General features: G+C 38.5%; 2 pseudogenes; both read left to right on the forward strand.

Moving 5' to 3' along the window:
* Positions 1 to 248: 248 nt before the first annotated feature.
* On the forward strand, positions 249 to 2,011 carry LOC149152601 (uncharacterized; annotated as a pseudogene).
* Positions 2,012 to 2,380: 369 nt separating this feature from the next.
* On the forward strand, positions 2,381 to 7,744 carry LOC149152602 (uncharacterized; annotated as a pseudogene).
* The last annotated feature ends 354 nt before the right edge of the window (positions 7,745 to 8,098 follow it).

Genomic DNA, 8,098 nt, shown 5'->3' on the forward strand with positions numbered 1-8,098 from the left:
TCCTAAAACTGGCTCCCAGATTAGAAGATATGACCAAATGAATGATTGACTCAAAGATCTCCCATGCAGAAGTTCATGTATTGAATGATCCAGAGGAAACTAGGAGATGTTAGTGGCTGGTTTTGCGGCTGGATTGTGATAGAGAAGGAGAGAACATAGCCTTTGAGGTCTATTTTTGTGTTGCTAATCCTCATCTCAACATATGGTGAGCTCGTTCTGCTTTGATTCAAAGAGATATCCATGAATCTATGCGTAGGACACTGTACATTGCTGACAGTGATATTGCGGGTGAAAGGTTGGTTTACAACCACTGGTCTCATGTTTCTAGAGATGGATTACACTTTCTACAGTTTTGGTTTGGCAATAAAGATTTTTTGATAATTTCTCCACAAAGTATGAGTGGAGTTGTCCTTGATGCACCAGAGGCCACCAAGCTCCTAAGTGATGTTGCAATTGCTTTGTCAAATTGTGACAGTGCTATCAGGATCTGGCCATCATTTGTACCAGTGCATGATCCAACTCGCAAGGCATATAAAGGCATTCAGAACATTGATACAACACTGACTCGGAGGTTTGAAGCAGATCGCATCGGGAGCCAGGTTCCAGTAAAATTGATGCATTTGGAAGGTCTCTATGAGCTCTTTATGTCAAAATTGGCATTTGCTTCATTTGATTCTTTTGCACCAATTATCCAAGTTCACTATACAATGAGAATGACATATAGGACACATATATCGGGACATGAGCTTGAACACCATAAGGAGAATGAATCTCGAAGTACAGAGACTAGAGTGAGCATAAAAAGTGATTTATTCGACAACAGACAATGGGATGATGACTTCCCTTGGTTTGAGTGGTACTCTGCAGAAGATCCAGTTAAAGGATTTGAGTTAATCACCATATGGTCAGATAAGGTGGTTGAAAGTTCTATTGAGATGGTTGAATTTGAAAATTGCCTCTGTGCTTGAAGCCGATAAGTGGTTTCTTGTGCCCATAACTATCATGGATGGGAACAATTTTATTCAAAATAGTCCAGTTGGATTTGCATCAAGATTGTGTGCTCTGGTGGAAGCATTTTGCATTTCATTCGAGGGACAATTTGTGGAGGATTTTGTTACAACTGAAAATCCACGCATTCAGAGTGTAACAACATCAACTGTTGTTCCTCCACCTACTGTTCTTGATCGAGTACTTAAATATCTTTTCCATGAAGGGCCTCCAAAAACAAAATCTAGCATGTATGGTCATAAATATATATGGAATATTAAAGGTGCTCCACTTGAATCGTTGTTCACACAATTCTCTTTACATTCTTTTTGGTTTGGAAGTTGCAACATATGCACCATTTCTATACTTTGGGTAGAATTCATGCATGAGGTACGCTGGTGTTGGGAAGAGTTACAACCCTTACCAATGATGTCAAATGATGGAACCATTGACCTCATTTGTTGTTTAATGTATCAAAAGTTACAAATGCTTTCTGTATGTATAAATAAGAAAACTATGGAGCACAAAAAAACATGGTAAACACAATAAAGACAAAGAATCTGACTAAAGAGAGGATGCAAAGCAGGTAGAGATCAAACCATTGGAAAGGAATGTAGCAAGAAAGGATAATTCTCATGATATACTTCATAAAGAACGTGGCAGCTTCAGGTCTGTTGAAGGTGTGAAAGATGTTGGGAATTCTAAGGCATCAATGTCTTACTTGGATAACCATAATGAAGCTACAAGATCTGATACTGAAAATCGATCTTTGCATCAAGGACGAAGGGGCTCAGCTGGACCAGCCAGAGATCTGATGTTGTTGAAGACCTGCCAGAAGATGCATGTTCCTTTTACTAAGGATATACTGATAATGACACAGGATATGCATGAAGAACACCAACAGGAAATTGAAGCCCTCAGTGATTCCCTTGATGGGAAAAGTTTAAAAGCTCAACTAGAAAAAGAAATTCTAGCCTCAAATATGGAAGCTTTTAAATCAGGAAATCTAGAGGCAGTATTTTAAGATTTGATCAGATGGCATTCACCAGGTGACTGGATTGATGATTCTTTAGACAAAATCATGGAAGGTCATGAATGTATAGTGTAGGGGAAAGTTTAGCCATGAGATCAGCAGTGCTGAGTTTTGAAGAGATTTGTGGGGATCTGTTTAAGGGGGTGCTTTTGCCTATAAATAAAATTCTTAAGCATTCTAGCTTGAAGGTGGAAGACCATAATTCGCATGGCAAATTGCAAGCATTGAAACTTGCATATTGGTTCCAAGGATTCTTATTTTTTTTGTCATGCTTACAATGAGAGCCGAAGGCCTAGCTCAGTGCCCCTGCATCCACAACACACATAAGGTCAAGAAATCAAAAGCCAAGCCAATCTAGATATGGCGCTCTGCTTCTGGCGTGTGGTCCTACGCGCAACGCTTACACCTGGGAAACAAATAGAACAACAGGAAGCAAAGTTAGTTTTCTAAAAATAGTCATCAACATGATATCCAATTCTTATATTTCATTGCCAAATCTCCAAGCCACTCATGCTGCATATTATAAGTCACAATACACAGGTCAAAGCCTAGCAACTGAGTCTAGTGATAAGCCCATGAAAATGTTAAAAGAGGGCACTGAAAAAATGTTGAATCCAAGTATTTGATTGATTAAAATGACAGAGGATTCATTCTATGGTGTTAAATATTTAATACAGGATTACATTATTAACAGGTGAAATCCAGTTGTTTGATTAAATGTCTAAGTGAAAGAGTAATTCTTAGAACGCAATCATTATTGGTATGTACGCATAGGTTTGTTGAGTTTGTAAAATTTGTCTTCAAAGGTGACATAGAATGTTGGTAGTGTTTTAAATCTATGGAAATGGTTGGACGATTGTAGCAAATCCGTGGTTATGGAAAGGATCTTGTTGCAGTGGATTTATCTAGTGGCCCTACCCCTTTTTATTGCTTGTGATGGAATATTGGAGTTTATCTCTAGTCAAAAGATGGTTGATATGGTTTCCAAATTCGATGATCCTCGCGATGCTTGTGCTGAAATTAATTATATCGGTTATGGATGGAGTATGACTTTGTATGGATGGCATTAGAGTTATTTGTATAGCTCACAAAATTCTGGGTACAAATGGCAGTCAGAGAACACCCAAGGAGGGACAAGAACAACAGGTCGATCAAACAACTCCAAAATTCGTGCAGGCAGGTGCAAGGTGGTAGTCAAAAGGAAGCTTTTGTGGAATATGGTTCCACATCTAAAGGAGTAGATATAGTAATATTAATCCACTTGGAAAACCTTCAAATTTCGGTTGTCAAGAACTATTTCTAATGGTTCTTGAGATAGTTTGGGATTTTATTTGGAAATTAGTTTATAATATTATTTTATGATAGGATTTTATTATTAATTTTATTTTATTATTTCCTATTTCCTATGTTGAGGAAATAAAAATAGATTTTTAATTTAGTGTATATATGATTATTTTAAAATATAGAGGTTCGATTTTTGTAGCAGAGAGAGGCTGCTTGGCACTGTGTAAAGTTTCTTGAATATCATTTTAATAAAGCAGTTTTTGCCCTTTGGATCTGAGATCCAACACAGTGTTTACTATTCAATATGTTTTTCCCATCATTCACTTACATATTTTGTGTTCTCTACCTTGTTACAACATTATCTAAGAGATGTGTGAGGAATCCATTCCCTATGATGCTCCTTTCATGATGATTTTTCTGTTAGATGTAATGGTTGTCTTTGCAGAATTCAACCTTTGCTAGATGCTCTATTGATCAACCTCATGTTTATCTTTCGTCTAACGCTACTATTGTAGATCCATCCCCAATTTGATGCCTACAGGGTAGCCGGCTTTCTCCCATATTCTTCTCACATTTTCAATCTTCTATCTGGCTGAACATGGCACTTACTTTGCCCCAAGTTTGCTAGCAGAAACTAGCCCCAAATCCATAGCTCAATAGTCTCTTCTCTTTTGCTATTTCGACCCAAAACCTTTCAAACAAGTCCTCGCACTTCATAGCTATCCTAAAATTTCATTTATTGCAACCACATCTTGTTGGAAAAGAGAGGGCCCTCTCTAGTCTGGTAGGGTTAGATGCCAGATCAAAAGCTTGCTCTGTGGTTACCTAAGAGTTACCTCTTCTCAGCCTTGAGGTTAATTCTTAGTGCTAACATTTTGGCCATTGTCGGGGATGAGGTGACAAATATTATCCAGGATAGATCGTTCAAGTTGCAGATCTGTTTGCTGACGGTGGACAATAGTCAGACACATAGGAAGGCTGAAACATCCGCTTGGCAACTCCACTGTTCGAAATCCCGAGTTTCAAAGTATTGACGGTGGCTCCACTGGATAAATGAAGGACTCGGATGTTGTTTCTATTTGTTCAAGGTATTCATGTATCGTTTTTTCTAATCTTCCTGGTTTTCCTAATCAATTACCAAAGGATGCATATATTTTGAGTAATGGCCCTAAATTCAATGGGGAAGATCTAACTTTGACTCTTGAACATATAGAAAATTTTAAAACATTTGTGAAAATTCTTAGAGTAAAAAAGGAAGATGTATTCATCATATTTTTCTTTGATTCGTTTCAAGGCAAATGTAGAATATGGATTAAAAGTTTTCCTATCAGATCTATTAAGTCATTCGCATATTTTTGGCATATATTTCATGAAACATGGATGGAGAAAGAGGAAGAATTCGAAATAGAGGTGGCCTCTATTCAAGGCTTTAGAGAATGGGAAGATATGTGCACGGATGATGAGGTAGATGAGAAATTTGCTTCATCTCTTTCTTCTTATCTGAAATCCTGTCAATGTAGCCATGAAGTTAAGCTCAAGTTTTTGCAAGAGTTTTCCATCAAAATTGAAGGAGATCTAACTGAATTGGAGACCCAAATACAGTCCCAGGATCTGGACTGTCAAGTCCCATTCTTTGGGGACCTTTTTGAGGAGAAGGAAGACAAGGTAAGGCTGCCCCTGGAGATTTGCATTGATAGTTTGCAGCTGGAAGCATGTATTGAGGAGTTAGGGCAGCAAACAGGGTCTGGTTTCTTCGATCCTATTGCAGCGTACATGGCATTTTTTTTTTAGTTTGAATGATAAATCAGATTGTCTTTTACACAACCAGACTCATTATGTGCATGTATGGCTGTCATCCTTTCTAGTTGTGTCCCGGTTCAAGCATTTCCAAGCAGCATCTTTGTCACCGTTACTTGATTGGTTAATCTAGCATCACAATATCACTTGATCTATTGATTTTGCTGCAAATTAGGGTAGGTTTGTGTATAAATAAGCTGCCCAAGGTAGCATTTCAGTTTTCCGTATTTGTTTATGTACAGGTTGCAATGTGTGTATGTTTTATGGATTGGTATAAGTTATTTTTGGTTTGTAGCTACTTGACTATATTTCCCAATGGATGAGGTACTAATCTACTTGTTCCCAGAGATCTAGGGTTCTTGGGACCTCCAAGGAATTACCATCCTAGATGGTGCCACTATTAGAGTCAGTCCTTTGGCCTTCCTTCAGTGATCAAAATGGGCCTCTTATTATGTCTATTTTGTTAGATGTTTTGCACATGATCTTCAGTACAAAACATGTCATAAGCATGTTCATCAGGAGTAGCTCGGAAAAATATTTCCAATGGTATATCATACTCCTAAAACTGGCTCCCAGATCAGAAGATATGACCAAATGAATGATTGACTCAAAGATCTCCCATGCAGTAGTTCATGTATTGAATGATCCAGACGAAGCTAGGAGATGTCAGTGGCTGGTTTTGTGGCTGGATTGTGATAGAGAAGGAGAGAACATAGCCTTTGAGGTCTATTTCTGTGTTTCTAATCCTCATCTCAACATATGGTGAGCTCGTTCTGCTTTGATTGAAAGAGATATCCATGAATCTATGCAGAGGACACTGTACATTGCTGACAGTGATATTGCGGGTGAAAGGTTGGTTTACAGCCACTAGTCTCATGTTTCTAGAGATGGATTACACTTTCTACAGTTGTGGTTTGGCATTAAAGATTTTTTGATAATTTCTCCACAAAGTATGAGTGGAGTTGTCCTTGATGCACCAGAGGCCACCAAGCTTCTAAGTGTTGTTGCAATTGCTTTGTCAAATTGTGACAGTGCTATCAGGATCTGGCCATCATTTGTACCAGTGCATGATCCAACTCGCAAGGCATATAAAGGCATTCAGAACATTGATACAACACTAACTCGGAGGTTTGAAGCAGATCGCATCGGGAGCCAGGTTCCAGTAAAATTGATGCATTTGGAAGGTCTCTATGAGCTCTTTATGTCAAAATTGGCATTTGCTTCATCTGATTCTTTTGCACCAATTATCCAAGTGCACTACACAATGAGACTGACATATAGGACACATATATCGGGACATGAGCTTGAACACCATGAGGAGAATGAATCTCGAAGTATAGAGACTAGAGTGAGCATGGAAAGTGATTTATTCGACAATAGACAATGGGATGATGACTTCCCCTGGTATGAGTGGTACTCTGCAGAAGATCCAGTTAAAGGATTTAAGTTAATCACCATATAGTCAGACAAGGTGGTTGAAAGTTCTGTTGAGATGGCTGAATTTGAAAATGCCTTTGTGCTTGAAGTCGATAAGTGGTTTCTTCTGCCCATAACTATCATGGATGGGAACAATTTTATTCAAAATAGACCAGTTGGCTTTGCATCAAGATTGTGTTCTCTGGTGGAAGCATTTTGCATTTCATTCGAGGGATAATTTGTGGAGGATTTTGTTACAACTGAAAATCCACGCATTCAGATTGTAACAACATCAGCTGTTGTTCCTCCACCTACTGTTCTTGATCGAGTACTTAAAGATCTTTTTCATGAAGGGCCTCCAAAAACAAAATCTAGCCTGTATGGTCATAAATATACATGGAATATTAAAGGTGATCCACTTGAATCGTTGTTCACACAATTCTCTTTACATTCTCTCTAGTTTGGAAGTTGCAACATATGCACCATTTTTGTACTTTGGGTAGAATTCGTGCATGAGGTACGCTGGTGTTGGGAAGAGTTACAACCCTTACCAATGATGTCAAATGATGGAACCATTGACCTCAGTTGTTGTTTAATGTATCAAAAGTTACAGATGCTTTCTGTATGTATCAATAAGAAAACTATGGAGCACAAAAAAAATGGTAAACACAATAAAGACAAAGACTCTGACCAAAGAGAGGATGCAAAGCAGGTAGAGATCAAACCATTGGAAAGAATGTATCAAGAAAGGATAATTCTCATGATATACTTCATAAAGAACGTGGCAACTTCAGGTCTGCTGAAGGTGTGAAAGATGTTGGGAATTCTAAGGCATCAATATCTTACTTGGATAACCATGATACTAAAAATATATCTTTGCATCAAGGACGAAGGGGCTCAGCTTGACTAGCCATAGATCTGATGTTGTTGAAGACTTGCTAGAAGATGCATGTTCCTTTTGCTTAGGATATACTGATAATGACACAGGATATGCATGAAGAACGACAACAGGCAATTGAAGCCCTCGGTGACTCCCTTGATGGGAAAAGTTTACATGCTCAACTAGAAAAGGAAATTATAGCCTTAGATATGGTAGCTTTTAAAGCAAAAAATCCAGAGGCAGTATTTGAAAATTTCATTAGATGGCATTCACCAGGTGACTGGATTGATTATTCTTTAGACAAAACCATGGAAGGTCATGAATGCATAGTGCAGGGGAAAGTTTAGCCATGAGATCAACATCGCTGAGTTTTGAAGAGATTTGTGGGGATCTGTTTGAGGAGGCACTTTTGCCTATAAATAAAATTCTTAAGCATTCTGGCTTGAAGGTGGAAGACCATAACTCGCATGGAAAAATTGCAGGCATTGAAACCTGTGTATTGGTTCCGAGGATTCTTGTTTGTTTTGTCATGCTTATGATGAGAGCCGAAGTCCCAGCTCAGCGCCCTTGCATCCATAACACACACAAGGTCAAGAAATCGAAAGCCAAGCCAATCTAGCTGTGGCATTGTGCTTTTGGAGTGTGGCCCTACGCACAGCACTTACACCTGGGAAACAAATAGAAAAACATGTTGCACAATT

The sequence above is a fragment of the Pinus tabuliformis genome, chromosome 9 (assembly GCF_031772625.1).
Source record: "Pinus tabuliformis cultivar Carrire ecotype Pingquan chromosome 9, CPIR1, whole genome shotgun sequence".
NCBI lineage: Eukaryota > Viridiplantae > Streptophyta > Pinopsida > Pinales > Pinaceae > Pinus > Pinus tabuliformis.